General features: G+C 51.9%; 1 long non-coding RNA gene across 1 annotated transcript in view; it reads right to left on the bottom strand.

Moving 5' to 3' along the window:
• The window catches only part of LOC127042661 (uncharacterized), a 170,543-nt gene extending 163,835 nt beyond the window's left edge, over positions 1-6,708 (bottom strand). The window contains exons 1-2 of the long non-coding RNA XR_007772006.1: positions 6,635-6,708; positions 477-559 (exon numbers count right to left, since the gene is read on the bottom strand). This is a non-coding gene — a long non-coding RNA (uncharacterized LOC127042661). The remainder of the gene's footprint in view (positions 1-476; positions 560-6,634) is intronic.
• Between the last annotated feature and the right edge of the window lie 9,943 nt (positions 6,709-16,651).

The following is a 16,651-nucleotide window of genomic DNA, read 5'->3' as shown; positions in this document are numbered from 1 at the left end:
ATTATAGAGATCCCTGTGCACTATAAGATGGTATCATTCTGGATGTATACTACAGCAAGTGTGCAAGGTTGGGGAGTGGGAAATTGGCTCTTGTCTTCTATCTGTCCTTGAGTGGCTTAGGTAACGCACTCAGGTAGCTTAGTTGGCAGCATGGCGCCACCTGCTGTTGTGTTGGGTGATAACAGGCCCTGGAGAGGCTGGCGAAATCTCCAGCAAAGCAGTGTGAGAAGGGCCAGCCCAGCGTGAGGATTAGAGGACACAGCAGATCCCAGAAGCTCCACAAACTGCCTCCTGGGGGTGACAACCCATCACGCCCTACACTACACAAGTCTCAGCAGGTTTGTCACATGCTGTCCCCTCCCTTTCTCCACCCGAGATATTTCCTGCTTCCCACCACCTCTAGCAATTCCCACCCTCTTATGCATTTACTGCTTCTCAACTTCCAAGCAGAGCCCGCCACCCTGATAATCTCTTACCTGAGCCAGCTCCATTGCAGCCATTTCCTTGTCCCTGGGAGGACGAGATGATCTGCAGCGAAACATGGATGTTATTCTCTGGCCTGCCGGGGTGAAAAAGGCAAGGTGTGAGAATTCAGACTAGGCTTTTGTCCATTCCCCAAGCCGATTCCCCCCAGCTTTTCCCCTGCTAATGCACATTCTAGGTTCTAGCACACTGTGAAGCACAGAGTGACCTTATTCCAGTACAGGCCTAGCCCCCTCCCACCAGGGTGTAACCCTCTGACACATGGGGAAACCCTCCCAGTAACAGTCTCTCTCTTACACGTATCAAGTTTGCGGACAACACCAAGCTGGGAGGGGTTGTAAGTGCTTTGGAGGATTGGTTTAAAATTCAAAATGATCTGGACAAACGGGAGAAATGATCTGAAGTAAATAGGATCAAATTCAGTAGAGACAAGTGCAAAGTACTCCACGTTGGAAGGAACAATCAGAGGCCAGAGAAGAGCAGAAACAAAGTAGTCACTTTGGGGGATTCTCCCTGTCATTGTCCCCAAGGCAGCTGTCCCAGGTTTACAAAGGTGTTTCATGTTCCAGCCTTTATACAGTCTCTCCTGGGAGTGCCCCTTTCATGGACTGGGCCTAGTTTTAGTTTTTGGTAGTTAACAATCTTGGTTTATTGTTCATCTAACCAGTATGTGTGGATTGAAGTGTGTTGGAAACTCTGTTTGGGATAACAAGCTGGTGCATGTCATTTTCCGCTGATGAAATGACAGACTTCATATGAGCTTGGGTCGTTCAGTAGCGTGCTGGACAGTGCAAGATGCACATTTCTGGGGGAAAGTTGGGCACTTGAGAATTTGCTGGTTTTCTCCTGAGGTGTAATTCATGAGTGGCTGTCTAGCAGCACTCAGTACTGTGTATCTGGGAGTGAATTACATGCTGGAGACTGTGTGTTAATTGGCCAAGAGGGGCTGTTCTTGCGGGAAAACAGTGGAAAAGGCACTCCATGCTGGAGGACTGAGGGGACTGCTATTTAACAGTCCAGATTGTACTCTGGGTAACATCACAGACACTCATTATGACAGAGCCTCTTACAACACAGAGAAAGTAAATCCATGTCCCAGAAATCGAAGACTCCAGACAGAGGGCAAGTGTCCCTGGCACTGCTTCTTGCTGACAGAGATGTTCAGAGACAGTGCGAGAATCCTGGGGAAGCTGGGAACAGGAAGCATGGGCTGGCGGGGTTCGGTGGAGAAAGGGAACAGGAAGGGCAGGGATATTACTCAATCCAGGATCTCAGCAGTACTAGATGACAGGATAGCACATAGTGCAGCCCATTGGAAAACACAATCCCAACTATACATACAAAATGATGGGGTCTAAATTAGTTGTTTCCACTCAAGAGATGGATCTTGAAGTCACTGTGGATAGTTCTCTGAAAACATCCACTCAATGTGCAGCAGCAGTGAAAAAAAGTGAACAATGTAGGAAATAATTAAGAAAGTGATAGATATGACAGAATATCTCATAGATCATATTTGTAAAAACAGCAAATAAATCCATGATACACCAACATCTTGAATACTGCATGCACATGTCACCCCATCTCAAAAATAGATATATTGGAATTGGAAAAGGTTCAGAAAAGGGCAACAAAAATGATTAGGGGTATGGGACAGTTATGCCAGACCTAACCCCCAGTTTCACTTGAGCAAACAGAGATATTTTGACACTGTGCAATACGGCTCCTGTGCTCTGTTCCCAAAGTGTTCTGCAGCAGAGGAAGGTCTCTGGTATTATGTGTGTCACTGGCCTATTGGGGTGATGCTGAAACAGGACAGGGTACAGATGGCATTGTGGGGGTGGCGTGAACCTTCACCCTTCATTTCCCCTTCCAAGAACAGAAGGGACAGGAACCCTTACCCAGCGAGGTCACAGTCTCATAGTTCTCCTGCATGACATCCCAGTAGAGGGCTCTCTGAGTGGGGTCCAGCAGAGCCCACTCTTCCCTGATGAAATACATAGCCATTTCCTTGAAGGTCACCAGTCCCTGAAAGAGTAAGAGTCCAACACTAAGGACTTTCTGCCCCACTCACAGCCCCACTATTTGTGGCAGAGAAGAGTGAATCAAATGGAAGCTCTGGGTGGATCATAGTCAGGAGAGTCCCACCTCGACCTGGCTCAGAGTATCCAGCAAATGGCAGGGTGAGGGGATGAAGAGAGAGCCCCTTATCTCTCCCAGCATATCCATCACCCCCCTACTAGCCACTGACTGATACAGGAGATGGAGCCCCTAGCAGGATCCAGGGAGAGCTCGCTGGTAGGATGCCCAACATCCTCCTCATTGTGAGGAGCGGGATATGAAGGGAGAGGCAGCTCCAATAAGCCTGACTCATGGGTGTACCCTTTATATCTCACAGCAGCTGATGGTTAATGAGGTCAAGCTCCAGCACTAGGAGTCTGGTCAGTTTGACTAGCTCCATGTAGGTGGGTTATTTTCTCTCTTCACAAATTAGGGCATTTCCACCTCCAAACCTCCTGGGTCTGTTCCTAGAATCTAGACCACTTAGTAAATAACTCCCAGCAGGTCTGCCACACCCTGGCCTCCTCCTTTCCCCACGCTGTGAATTTCCTGCCCCGCTCCAACCTCCAAACCAGACTCTGCAAACCTTCCCACCTCTGGTGTATTTGCTCTCCCTTTCCTCCAGCAGGAACCCACCAGCAACCCCCCGATAATCTCTACCTGGACTGACTCCACTGCAGCCATTTCTCTTCCCTGTCCCATGCCAGGCTGGGATGAGCTGGAGCAAAACATTCTGCAGCCTGTCTGGGGGAGAAGGGCAGTTGTGGTGTTTCAGAACCGCTTTTAGTTTAATTTCACATCACAATTCCCCCAGGCCCTTTCCCTGCAGACAGACACCCTAGATTCTGTCATGCTGGGAAATGCTCAATCTGTTTATTACAATTTAGACCTGGCCCTCTCCTGCCAGGCTAAGTCCACAGACACATTTTTAACCTCTTCTCTCTCCCCTCACCCTTCTCTGAACACAAGGCTAGAAAAGAGCAGAACCAAAGGAGTCACTGTGGGGGATTCCCTCAGACACTGACCCCACGGCAGCCACACCCCAGCAGGGGGAATATGGAGTCAGGAACTGGCTTTTGCTCTGTCTGATCCTTGTTTGTTCACTGGAAAGTGGTTCTGCCCAGGATGCAGCAATACATGTGTCTGGGTGGACTAGAGCGCTGGAAATCGCTCCTCACAGGGAGAATGGCTGATCTCATTTGACCCACTGTCCATCTGGAATCACTCCTTGTCTTTCCATACAGTGACTCTGGATTAACAACGGTCTCAATGACACCAGATTTCAGAAAGAATGAGTTCAGAACGCTGTGGAAAAGACCATCGTGTGGCAGTGCTGACTCCCTTCCCATCTCCCTCACCCCCGCAGATCTAGGACAAGAACTGGGGGCAAAAATTTTCCAAACGGAACCGCAAGTTCCTGCAGTTTTCAAAAGAGGAGAAAAGTAAATTCTGTTATTTCACACTAACAGTGTTTGCTAGTGGACAGAAAGTTATCACAGTGACAGGGCACGTGACTGGGGAATGGACTTGGTGACCTGGTGACTAGGAGTCAGGACTCTGGTACAAGTTGACCAGAGAGAAGGATCATGGTTAGCAGCAGCCCCCAGACACCCCTAGTACCCAGAGCCCAGACCCCACAGCCAGGGGCCCCAGACACCCCCCAGCCAGGATCCCATCAGATATTCCCTGGGACGCAGCCCCCAGAGTCCCTGGCCAGGGACCCCAGATACCCCTCAAAGCCCCACCAGCCAGAGAACTCCCACCACACCATGATTGCCAGGTTGGGAATCCCAAAGGGTTCCCCCCACCAAGAGCCCCCAGCTGCCAGGGACCCCCTCAAGGGACCCGCCCCCCACTGGGAACTCAGTCCCTCACTGCCTGCCTAGGAACTTCCCCACCCTCCAGAACGATCTACCCTGAAATTTGCCTGGGACCCCCTCCTCTGCCCAGTGTGACCCCCTGATGCTTTACAGTGCGACCCATCACTCTGCTTCCCTAGCATGCCCTCACCTAGTGCCAGGGATCCCCTCCCCCAGCTCTGTGCACTGGGCATGGCAACAAAACCAGGAACCAGCGGGGGAAGCACAGACAGAGCCCCTGGCACAGAACCAGGCCCCCTCTAACCCTCTGTCCCGCCTCCCCAAGAGACACCCACTCCCACTGTTCTGCAGCCACCAGGACCCCAGCGATACCCACCTCCAGGACCCATAGCCTCAGGGATGGGCACATCAGAACCACCACCCCCGAAAACCCCAAACCTCCACAACCCACCAACCTGACTAGGGTACCCCCTGCCCAGCCACCCAGAGGCCTCCCCCTACCACAATGCCCCTTCAGCTGCAATCTCCCCACACAGACACCTTCCCTGCCCCTGCAAGTGTTACCTCACAGAGTGTGAGAAATGGCTAGAAAGTTAACACCACCTCCTGCTGGCCAGTCACACAGGCAGAGGGAGTCTGGGGAGTGCTTCTTTAACAGGAGAATGGAAGGCCTGGAGGGCAAGAAAGATCCACGGGCTGTCACTAGCAAATAATGGCCACCATGGATCCACCCCAGAGGCGGCTGCATCTTAGCACATTGGGAAACAACCCATCATATTCAATTAAAAATAAAACAACTAGAGAGAAGTGGGGCAAATGTTTGGGGTATTTTATATCAATCTTTGAGACACGGAGAGAGAACCCTGTCATAAACGACATTTGATAACATGAGAGAAAACCACCAAGATCGGAGGGGATTTGATGCTGCTATTAAATAACTAGTGGAAAAGGGGGACTGTTGGACTGGATTTTATATGACTGTCCAATACATAAACAGAATGTGATGGTCCCCCCCGGCCACGGGGCAACCATTCACGTGAGCTGCTCAGAGCCTTTTGAGGAGCTGATTTAAGGGCGGGGGGGAGCTGGAAGGCTCCATGGACAATGGAAGGGGGCCGCAGGAGAATTGGGAAATGGGGTCTGGGCAGTCTCCATGGGGGATGTGCTCCTCCCTTCCCTTCCCTGCCCTGGCAGAGAACGGGAACCTCATCCCATCCCACTCCAGTGGGAGCCATGTTCTCGGGAATGACCCAGGGCAACAATTTCCCACCCAAACAAGGACAAATCGCTGCAGATAAAATGGGTGGGAAAATCCACCCCTCATCGGAGAGATTTTAAATTGACATTTGAGAAGTATGGAGAGAAAAGGGAAAATCAGAGGCAATTAGAGAGCTGATCATTGGGGGTGGGGAGGAGAATCTCCCTGGATTTTATAGCCACGTGTGATAATGAGAGAGAAAAGGGGAAATCTTGAGAGAATGTGTGTGGGAGGAAGTGGCAAAAACAGGGACAGGATCCAGTTAACTCACCTCCCTCCCACACCGGGAATGTCCTGGCTGCACAGAGACAGATCTACCCCCCCCACCCCAGTGACCTCCCCCCCTGCAACTCCGGCTTCTCCTCCCCCCTCGACACCTCCGCCCTCACACCAAAGGGGGGGGCTCTGCCAGCGCCTCCCCCTGAGCTCAACTCCTGCTCCTCCCCCCAGCCCGGATTGTGCCCTTTAGCCCCCCACGAACCCTGCCTCCAGCTGCCTGACCCCCCCGCCCATCAATTTCCTGCTCTGCGCCCGCCCCTCCCACGCTCCCTGTTACTCCCCCGCCCTGCTCCAGTCCCGCCCCCAGCGCCCGGCGGAACGTTACGGCTGGTCCGGGCAGTGGGAAGGGCAGCGGCTTCAGTGGCTGTTACTGGGTATGCGCAGTGCCCGGGAGTAGCACTTTGCTATAGGGAGGGATTTAATACACCGCCCCCCCCGGCCTGGCCCGGGGTCCACACCTCCCCCCCACACGACGGCTGGGCCCCGGCCCCCCCATCCCAGCGGGGCGGGCGGGCGGATCCTCCTTCAGCTCCACTGGGGCCGAGGCGCCTTCAAGGCTTCTCCCAGGCTCCCTGGGGCAGAGTCACTTTCCTGCCCCCCCAGCGCCTCTCATTCCCCGGGGCCTCCGGGTCACAATGTCCCACCGCCCTTCCCCCGCCTGCAGCTCCGGCTTCTCCTCTCCTGCCCCCGCCAGCCACACCAAGGGGAACCCCCGAGGCCCAGTCTCTGTCCCCACCTGGATCCCAGCGGAGCCGGGGGCAGATCCTGGCTGCAGCTGAGAACAGCGGTTCCGCTCCGGCTCGGGCAGCTCCAGCGCTGCTGGCAGCACGTGGAGAACCAGGAAGCAGCTGTTCAGCCCGGGCTCTGCGACACAATGTGCCAGATCCCCGCCCCCAGGAGCTGCCCCGCCCCTGAGCTGAGCCAGAGCCCCGCCCCCAGGAGCTGCCCCGCCCCTGAGCTGAGCCAGAAACCCGCCCCCCGGAGCTGCCCTGCCCATGTGCTGTGCCAGAGACCCGCCCCCAGGAGCTGCATCGCCCCTCAACTGAGCCAGAGCCCCACCCCCAGGAGCTGCCCCGCCCCCGGACTGTGCCAGAGCCCCACCCCCAGGAACTGCCCCGCCCCTGAAATGAGCCAGAGCCCCGCCCCCAGGAGCTGCCCTGCCCATGGGCTGTGCCAGAGCCCCGCCCCCGGAGCTGCCCCGCCCCCGGGCTGTGCCAGAGCTCCACCCCCAGGAGCTGTCCTGCCCATGGGCTGTGACAGAGCCCCGCCCCAGGAGCTGCCCCGCCCCTGAGCTGAGCCAGAGCCCCGCCCCCAGGAGCTGCCCCGGGTGTGCCAGAGAACCACCCCCAGGAGCTGCCCCGCCCCTGAGCTGAGCCAGAGCCCCGCCCTCAGGAGCTGCCCTGCCCATGGGCTGTGCCAGAGCCCCGCCCCCAGGAGCTGCCTTGCCCATGGGCTGTGCCAGAGCCCCGCCCCCAGGAGCTGCTCCTCCCCTGCTCTGTGCTGGAGCCCCGCCCCGAGGAGCTGCCCCGCCCCCGAGCTGAGCCAGAGCACCACCCCCAGGAGCTACCCGCACCTGGGACGTGTCAGAGCCGCGCCCCCTGGAATTTCCCCATGTTGGGTCTCTGAGCTTTGTTCTCCTGCCTCCTTCTTCCCAGCACCCCCTGCTCCCTTCCTGTGTCTGCAAACACCCCCCCTCCCCCGGGGCCGGCTGCAGTGCTCGCTGAGGCTGACTCCAGTGGCTGAAGTTGCCTCCATCTCTGCTTCACCTGGAGGGGGAGAGACAAAGAGAGGAGATGGTCCCAGGGTGTGAAACCAGAATCAGGGGGCAAGGAAAGAAGGACTGTTTGGAAAGGTGGGTTTTTTGTGGGGGGGGGTGAGCCAGAGGGATTCAGAAGAAGTTGGGCAGCAGAGGCTCAGGGTAATTGAGGGGAACCTCCTGGGTGTCTCAGTGTTGGCCAGGGTTTGTACAGCACCTTGCATAATACGGGGTCTGACCTCAGTCATGGTCTGTGCAGCACCTGGGAGCCCTGATGTCTGTTTCCTGATCACAGGCTCTGGGAATGGAGAGAGGGAAACCTCAGCACCTGAAGGTTAATGCAGCCCTGTGTGCAACCCCTGCTAAGGTGATCCGACAGCAAATGTGAAAAATTGGGATGGGGGTGGGGTTAATAGGTACCTATATAAGAAAAAGACCCAAAAATCGGGACATCTAGTCATGCTAGTCCCTGCTGTTCTCATAAGGGGTCGGCTTAGAGAGGGTTTGGCTACACTTGCAGCTGTCCAGCGCTGGGAGTTAAAGCTGTCTTCCTACAGCTGTTTAGGAAAAGCGCTGCAGTGTGGACACACTGACAGCTACCAGCACTCTGTCATGGCCACATTTGCAGCGCTGTTGGGAGTGGTGCATTATGGGCAGCTATCCCAGCATTCAAGTGGCTGCAATGTGCTTTTCAAAAGAGGAGGGTGGGGTGGAGTGTGACACGGAGCGTGGGGGAGACAGAGCGAGTGGATTTTTGGAGCTGACACTGTCTCAGCTCCCTGCCTGGCAAGTTCAAGCCTCCTCCCCCACCCCTCTCTCATTCACTAAATGCAAATAGCCGCCTTTGTTTTTTCCCTCACAGACCAGATAAGCCGCTGATCCAAAACAGACACCCCCCCGTGCCCACCCGGCTGCTTCTCTCCTCCAGCAAACACCAGCTGTGGGTGTTCCAAAGGGATCCCCCTGCCTCTGCTCATTCACTGCAAACAGTAACTGTGTTTGGTTTTTAGATAAGCAGCTCCGGGAGCCTTGAGCTCACAACAAAACAAACAGAGGCATCACACCAAAACAAAGAGCGTTATCTCTACTTAAAAGCATTACGGGAAGGTTCCGGAGGTCAGTGACAGCGTAGTAAGATTAATCACTGTTTACACTGGCACCCCAGCGCTGCATCACCAGCTCTGTTCTCTTTATTCCTCTCGTCGAGGTGGAGCACATGCAGCACTGTAGCCAGGGAGATACAGCGCTGTATGTGACTTGCCAGTGTGGACGGGGAGTAAGTTACAGCGCTGTAAAGCCACCACCTGCACTGTAACTCTCCAGTGTAGCCAAGGCCTGAGTTGTAGTAATAATAGCAGCCAAGAATCCGGTGGCACCTTGTAGACTAACAGACGTATTGGAGCATGAGCTGTCGTGGGTGAATACCCACTTCGTCAGATGCAACAATAGTCCCATATGGGCTAGTGGTCAGGATTCCTGGTTTTCACCCAGGTGGCCTGGGTTCAACTTCTGGTGTGGGAAGAGTGCAGAGCTTTTGCCCAGCGTGGAGGCAGGAAATGAAAGGAACAGGAAGGGATCCTGCCAGCAGTGGAGTTAGACAGTGTAGGGAGGGGACCCCAGAAGTGGGGGTGGGGCAGTGGTTTGGGGGGAGATGAGGGAAGGATCCCAGCAGTGCGGGAAGTTGACAACCTGGAGAGCACAGGCCTGGAATGGGGACCTGGAAGAGTGAATGTGTCCCTCTAAACCCATCAACTGCAGACTAGGCAGGCTTGGAAGAATTGTGTATTTGTTGGTAAATGTCAATTTCTTTGTAAACACACAACCCAATGGCAAAATATTTCCATCAGTAATCATCAAAATTGACAGATGGGCAAAGTAAGAAACATGCTGCTTGAGAACTTATCATGTTGTAGGAGCAGCAGTGATCTGTATGCTCTGTATAACCTGAATGCTCAAAAGGTCTGTTAAACTCCCCCAGCTTGTGTCCTTTCCCTCTTTGAATGCCTGTGAAGTGACTTTCCCACTCTCCTTTGTACCTCCAGTGAATGCCCTTCACCCGGCCCATCTGGCCAGTGGTTCGCTGTTTTACATTCTATTGCACCTCAGGGAGACTGATCTTCATCGCACCGTCCATCGCTGCGCTGTGGGACACTTACCTTAAAGGATCCTGACATCTCCACTGCCAGGCCTGTCCTGGGAGCGTGAGTGTGAGTGTGACACCCTCCCCCATCCCTTCTTTTCAGCTTAGCTATCAAGCTAATAAATGTGCTGCTTTCTGCCAAACTCTGGGGGGGAGGGGCATTATTAGTCCTCTCTAAGCTTACTAACTGACCCAATTTTGGGTAACACAAGCAACATTGTTTGATCTGTTATTGTACCAAAGGGGGAGATGGTTGTCTATAAAGGAGGGTGAAGACTAAATGCCTCTGATGAGAATGGGATTTGATCCCATGCAGGCAGAGCATAATGGGGTAGCAGTCCATCACCTTAACCACTCGGTCACCTCCTCTGAGCTGTCAAAAAACGGACAGGAGGAGAAATCTAAGGCCGGCAGAGATAGGGACACTAAGGAGTTTTTAAATACTAAGCGTAAGCAGGGTCTGAATGAGCTCCCCTCTCTCACCTAGTGAGGAGCTGGGGAAAGACTTCAGGAACAGACCGTGTTTGCATAGACACACCTACTCTGCCTAGCTATGCAGCATGATGGGGCCGCTTCCCCAAAATGACCAGTTTGGGATGGTCTTGGGTTACAAATCACTTTAGGATTGAGTGGAATGAAATGTTATTCTCCTTCCTGTATGAGTGAAGGGCAGCAGAACATACCTAGTCCGTCCTGATGGAGGGGTAGGTGAGTGAGGAATAGCTTTTATTGGACTGCAGAGAAGTGATTGAGGACGTCACCCTAAACCAGTGGTCGCCAAACGTTTCACATTGTGCCCTCTTAGCCATGGCTGTGGCCCCTCGGAAGCCACGGTCAAGAACCGGGGCAGGGAGGAGTGGGGCTGTTACTTGCTGGGGAGAGGGGTGCGGACATGGGTAAAGGGGTCGACGCCGGGCTGGGAGCCAGAGTCTCAGGCTGAGGGTGGGGTTGGAGAAGAGCTGTGGCAGAGTGGTGCTCCCTCCCTGCCCTCTATGTGGGCTGGCTCAGGTCCTGAGGTGCCCCCATGAATGTTCCTCTGTGTCCCCCTAGGAGTCGCACCCCACATTATGGGGACCACTGAACCCTACTCGCTAAGCCGGGGCTAGTGATGTCAAACCCCCGGGAAGGGGAGAACAAGTGTGGGGGCCCCAGCACCAGAACCATGCCCCTACCTTCTGTCTGTGGCTCTACCCCCTTCCACCCATGGCCCCATCCACTGTCACTTCTGTTCCACCCCTTCCCCCACAAGCCCCACCCTATCACTCCTTTACCCCTGCCCCGCTTTGGCCCTGAGACCAGAGAAGCTCTGTGCCCCTGCTGCAACCCCTGGGCTGTAGCAGGGAGTGGGAGCTCCTCCAGCCCTGGGGCTGACATAGGGGAGACTTTTCCAGGGGGACCTAACTTGGCCAGGGCCCCTGATCATGGGCCCCACTGTCCCCTTGGCAGTGCAAGGTTTGGGGAGGCTGAGCCCCCTTGTCATAAACAGATAGCTAAGGGTTAATGTTCTTTTACCTATAAAGGGGTAACACCAGTAACCTAAAGCACCGGACCAGAGGACCAATCAGGAAACAAGACTTTTTCAAATCTGGGTGGAGGGAAGTTTGTGTGTGAGTTCTTTGTTCTTTGTCTTGTGTCTGTGGCGTCTCGGCTATGAGAGTGATTTTTCTATCTCCTGCCTTTCTAATCTTCTGTTTCCAAGTTGTAAGTACAAAGATAATAAGATAATAAGTTTATATTGTTTTTTTTTTTGTATTTACATGTGTGTAGTTGCTGGAATGTTTAAATTGTATTCTTTTTGGATAAGGCTGTTTATTCATTTTTTTCTTTTAAACAAATAACCCTGTATTTGTCACCTTAATTCAGAGAGACCATTTTTATATCCTTTTGTTTCTGTTTATATAAAGCTTTCTTTTTAAGAACTGTTGGATTTTTTCTTTAGTGGGGACTCCAGGGAATTGAGTCGGCAGTTCACCAGGGAATTGGTGGGAGGAAGAAGTCAGGGGGAAAATCTCGTTGTGTTAGATTTACTAGCCTGACTTTGCATACCCTCTGGGTAACGGGGAAGAGAGATTAGCTATCTTGGTACTTCTATTTCCAAGACTGGAAACAGGGAGGGGAGAGTCCCTCTGTTTAGATTCACGGAGCTTGCTTCTGTATATCTCTCCAGGAACCCAGGGAGGGAACACCTGGAGGGGAGGAGGGGGAAGGGAAATGGTTTATTCCCCTTTGTTGTGAGACTCAAGGCATCTGAGTCTGGGGGTCCCCCGGGGAAGGTTTTGGGGAGACCACAGAGAGCCAGGCACTGTATAACTCCCTGGCTGGTGGCAGCTTTACCAGGTCCAAGCTGGTAACTTAGCTTGGAGGTTTTCATGCTAACACTCATATTTTGGACGCTAAGGTCCAAATCTGGGAAAAAATGTTATGACACCCCTCCCCCCTGAGCCTCCATTACGAGCCGCCCAGGCTACCACTGCTCAGTGTGTGGCCAGTCTCTCTGTTTTCTGCTGCTCGTTCTGGGGAGCCTGGCCGGCCTTAGGGGTGGTGCCCCCCGATAGCTACCCAGGGCTCCAGGGGTCAAAGGGCACCATCTGGCAGTGCAAAGGTGCTCACTGCTCTCCCCTGCCCCAATGCTCCTCCATGGGTCCATAGAGGTTTGAGGGGAGTAAGGAGCAACCCTATGTGCTCCATGCGTCCTGGTCACTTTTCCCACTTGGGCTGTGCTGTGAGGGGAGCATCAGAAGCTGCTGCTCTCTGCCCTCCCGCTGTGCAGCCCGGCTGAGGAAAGTGACCTGGATGCAGGGAGCTCGGATGATCTCACTTCTTGCCCCCACATCCCACAGCCCCTAGGGGTGCCCAGATGAGCAGCGTTCCAGGGAGGAGTGGGGGCAGCAATGCCAGCTGCTCCATGCACACAGGTCAGTCTCCCCATGTGGGTGCAGGAGGGGGTGCAAGGGTTTCTGTGATGCCTATTCTATCAATATCATCACTCAATACCAGGCACTCAAATTCACCAGTCTTAGTACTTAGACGTTTAGCGTTTGTATTTAAGCACTTCTAAAATGTGTCCCATTTTAGCTGTCTGCTATTACATGATGTAATTGAGGGAGACTCTTTCATTTCACTGTTTCTCATCAGAACCTACCTGTACATTATCATCTTCCATCCTCTCCACCTTACTAGGCTATTGAGAATCCCTGTGAATAGTTCCTCTCCTAACGGATGTCTCTGTCTGAACCCTGTGCTCCTCAGCGCCTGTCGGCTTTCCCCAGCTCTGAGGCTGTGTCTACACCGCGCATCTTACCACGGTGCAGCTGTGCCACTCTAACCATGCCATTGTAAGGTGCGCTGTGTGTCCGTCCTTATCGCTGAGAGAGAGCTTCCCCGGCAACAAAGCCAAACTACCTCCAATGAGGAGCAGGAGCTTTGTCACCGGGAGCACAGCTCCACCTATGATGCGCTGTTCACACTGTCGCTTTTCATGGCTCAAATTTTGGCATTCGAGGAGTGTTTTTTCTCACCGCAGAGAGACAAAATTTTTAGCAACAAAAGCCGAAATTAAAAAAAACTCCTCTGCAATCTATTTAATTTTACCTTTATACAACCTTTATACTGCCTCCAGTTCTGGTATCCTCATTTGAAAAAGATGTTGTGAAATTGGACCTAGGGCAGCGAAGAGCCACCAAATGTTCTGAGGGCTGGAGAAAAATGCCTTCCAGTGAGCTATTGAAAGAGCTCAACCTGTTTAGCTTATCAAAAGAAGATTGAAAGGTGATTTCATTGAAATGTTGAAGGGCCTTAATGGAGAGAAAAGATTGGGTATTTACGGGCTCTTGAATGGAGCAGAGAAAGGCATAACAAGACCCAATGGCTGGAAAGTGAAAAGAGACAAATTCATATTACAACTGAGGCACAATAGTCAACAGCGAGGATGATTCACCACAGGAGCAAGCTACCAAGGAAAGTGGTGGATTCACCATCTCCTGATGTCATTTAATGAAGACTAGATGCCTTTCTGGAATGTGTTTGCCCCCAAAGTAGCTGTTATGTCATACAGGAGGCCTGTGATATGCAGGTTAGATGCTCTAATGGTGTCTTCTGACCATGAAGTCGACTAATTTCTGAAAAACTGAGTGTACCATTGGGAGCAGCGTCTGATGTTTTCCTGTCTAGAAGGCTTGCTGCCTAGAACGAACGCTCCTTGAGTGGGGTGATCCACAGGGAGTAGCTCAAACCTCCAAAGTGCCTGGCCAGGGGCAGGACATTAGCCCAGCAAGGAAAGGGTGTGGCAGTGACATCACAAAAGTCTTTTGCAGGACCTCAGACTATTGGTCAAAGGTGGTGGGGAGGTGGTGACCTCACAGAGAGATGCTGACATCAGCCAGGCAGGACAGGGGCGAGGGGCCAGGGAAACCTCAGAGACCTCTGTGGCTTTGCTTCAGCACGTTTCCTTCTCCAGGTCTCTCTTTGAGGATTGAGAGATTATTTGAGGTCATGGACGTGAGCGCCAGGAGGAACCTCTTTCGAGTTTCCTCCTTCCCTTGTAGTGATTTTACTTGAAAACAGCCGTCCCTGTTTAGAAGGTAAGAGCCTCCTGGAGGTTTGAAACCTGTTCAGTCTGATCTATCTGGTGACAAGTGAATTCTAGGCATGGAAAACACGAGCTTAAGGAGGCAGAATTTTATTGCGCACCTGGGATTTTTTTCCTTAGAATCGCTGAGGACGTTAGGGTTTGTCCTTTTTGTTTCACCTCTTCCTCCATCCCTCCCTCCTCTTCTTCTCTTGCTTCTTTTGTCCTTTCTCCTGTTCCCTTCCCAACAACAGGACGGAGGTGTGTGTGTGTGTGTTGCAAGGAAGTCCTCTGCAGCTCCCACTATGGAAGGTCTACCCAAAAATGTGGGACTGAAATAATGATCGGGCAGTGATCCCCACCGGTGACCTGGGCCATCCTTTGGGCTCTCTGGTGAGAACCCTCAGCCTCCCGTCCTCAGTCTCTACCCTGATTGGTTGAGCAGGGGGATATTGACAGGGAGGAGACTCAAGTCCTTGTTGTTCTCTTTTAAGATCAAGTAAATAAGTCAGTACCAGTTCTATCTTTGATTAATTTTGCTGCTTCTCTGCATTAATTGTCTCTGAGCAGTTGATGATTCCCTCTAACATTGCAGTTCTCCTCAAATACTTGCTGAATAATTACTGTCACTTTTGTTGGTCTGGAGCTCATCTGAGAGCACAGTATTCGGGTCATTCAATGTCTGAAATTCAAGATCCGATGGTTTGTTTGAAAATCAGGGCTCTTCGGTCCTATTCCCAACACTGCCTCTGACGGGCTGTGTGACCTAAGACAAGTCAATTCTCCTTTCTCAGCCTTAGCTTCTCCCTCTTTCAAGTAGGGATAATAATGATCCGCTCTTACCTACCTCATGGTGGGTGAAGGATGCGGATCCATTTGGGAGTGTCACTAGAAGTAGTGGATAATATGAAGTTTCCCATCATGTTTACTCAGAGCAGATTATGACATAATAGATTAACTGAAATAGTCTATTTTATTTGTATTTTTTTATTTTGAAATTGTTAATAGTAGCAACGACTTAGCTCAGATTGAAGCATCTTATCTAATGGTTGAGATGTAAGTGTCTCCTCTTTGTGTGCTAGGAGACAATTTAACACACTCTGACAAAGAGGAAATGCTTTTGTTTTGCAACAAAATATTTTTGCAAAGATCTTTCATCCCACTTGTTATGATTTTGAGAAACAAACTGGTTTAGTCTAAATGGGATTTTCGGACAGAAACGATTTGAATGAAATTTTCCCACCATCTCGATTCCTGGGCTCTGGGGTGTTTTCATCTGTTAGAACAGGAGTCAGAACTGGTTGCTTCTCTTTCTGGCTCTGCCATCGCCTTGTTGTGAAGGCCCTGGGTAGGTCACTTCCCTTCTCCCATCTGTCGAATCGGAACAGGAACAGTTCTCGAACTATGGGCAGTTTAGAGCCCAAGTGAGATAAGGGGTATTAAAGCCCTCTGTGAAGGAGAAAGGGGAGTTTCACAGTGTTTAGCACCAAGGAATTCTAAAGTTTGCTAATATGTCTAGTCTGTGGAAACAAGAAATGGTCGGGGCCAAACTTATTAACCACTGCCTTTTTAAAGCCCATTCAAAGATGTGAGTCCCTATCTTTTAGGTACCTGTGGTTCTTTGCCAGCAGCAGAGAAGAGGTTCCTACCTCCATTTTTGTGGCCTTAACAAACCAGGTGTTGTGCCCCAGTTCTTGTCTGAGACCCCTGAAAAAGAACATCTTCCCATCCATGAAGAAGACAGGACCTATCTTTCAAAGGGGAACAAAAAGACCTCTGGGACTTACAGACTAGCTAGCCTGACTGCCATAGCTGGAGAGATCCTGCAATACATTCTTAAACACTCAGTTTGTCAGCAGCACCTACAGGATGATTTGGTTCTTATGACTAGTGAGCGTGGAATTGTCAAGAACAAATCATTCCAAACCAATCCTCTTTCCTTCTTTGGCAGGGTTCTGGGCATGGTAGAGGTGAGTAAACAATAGATGGGATCTAGCTTGGTGTTACTAAGGCTTTTGACACAGTCCCATAGGACATTCTCAGAAGAAAACGAGGGAAATGCAGTCCAGCTGCAATCAGTGTAATGTGGGTGCAGAGCTGGTTGAAAGCCAAGACTCCAGGAGCCCTTCTCCATGTTTAGCTGCCCAACGGGGAGGGTGAACCTAGTGGGTCTGGCAGGGATCAGTCCGGTGTCAGGTACTATTCTATATTTTCATGAATGATTTGGAAAATGGAGTGGAGAGCATGCTCCTAAAGTTTACAACTGACACCAAGCACTTTGGAGCACAGG

Source organism: Gopherus flavomarginatus, unplaced genomic scaffold, assembly GCF_025201925.1.
Source record: "Gopherus flavomarginatus isolate rGopFla2 unplaced genomic scaffold, rGopFla2.mat.asm mat_scaffold_86_arrow_ctg1, whole genome shotgun sequence".
Taxonomy (NCBI): domain Eukaryota; kingdom Metazoa; phylum Chordata; order Testudines; family Testudinidae; genus Gopherus; species Gopherus flavomarginatus.
Note: the sequence above shows the minus strand (reverse complement) of the source record. Positions and strands in the feature narration are given on the sequence as shown.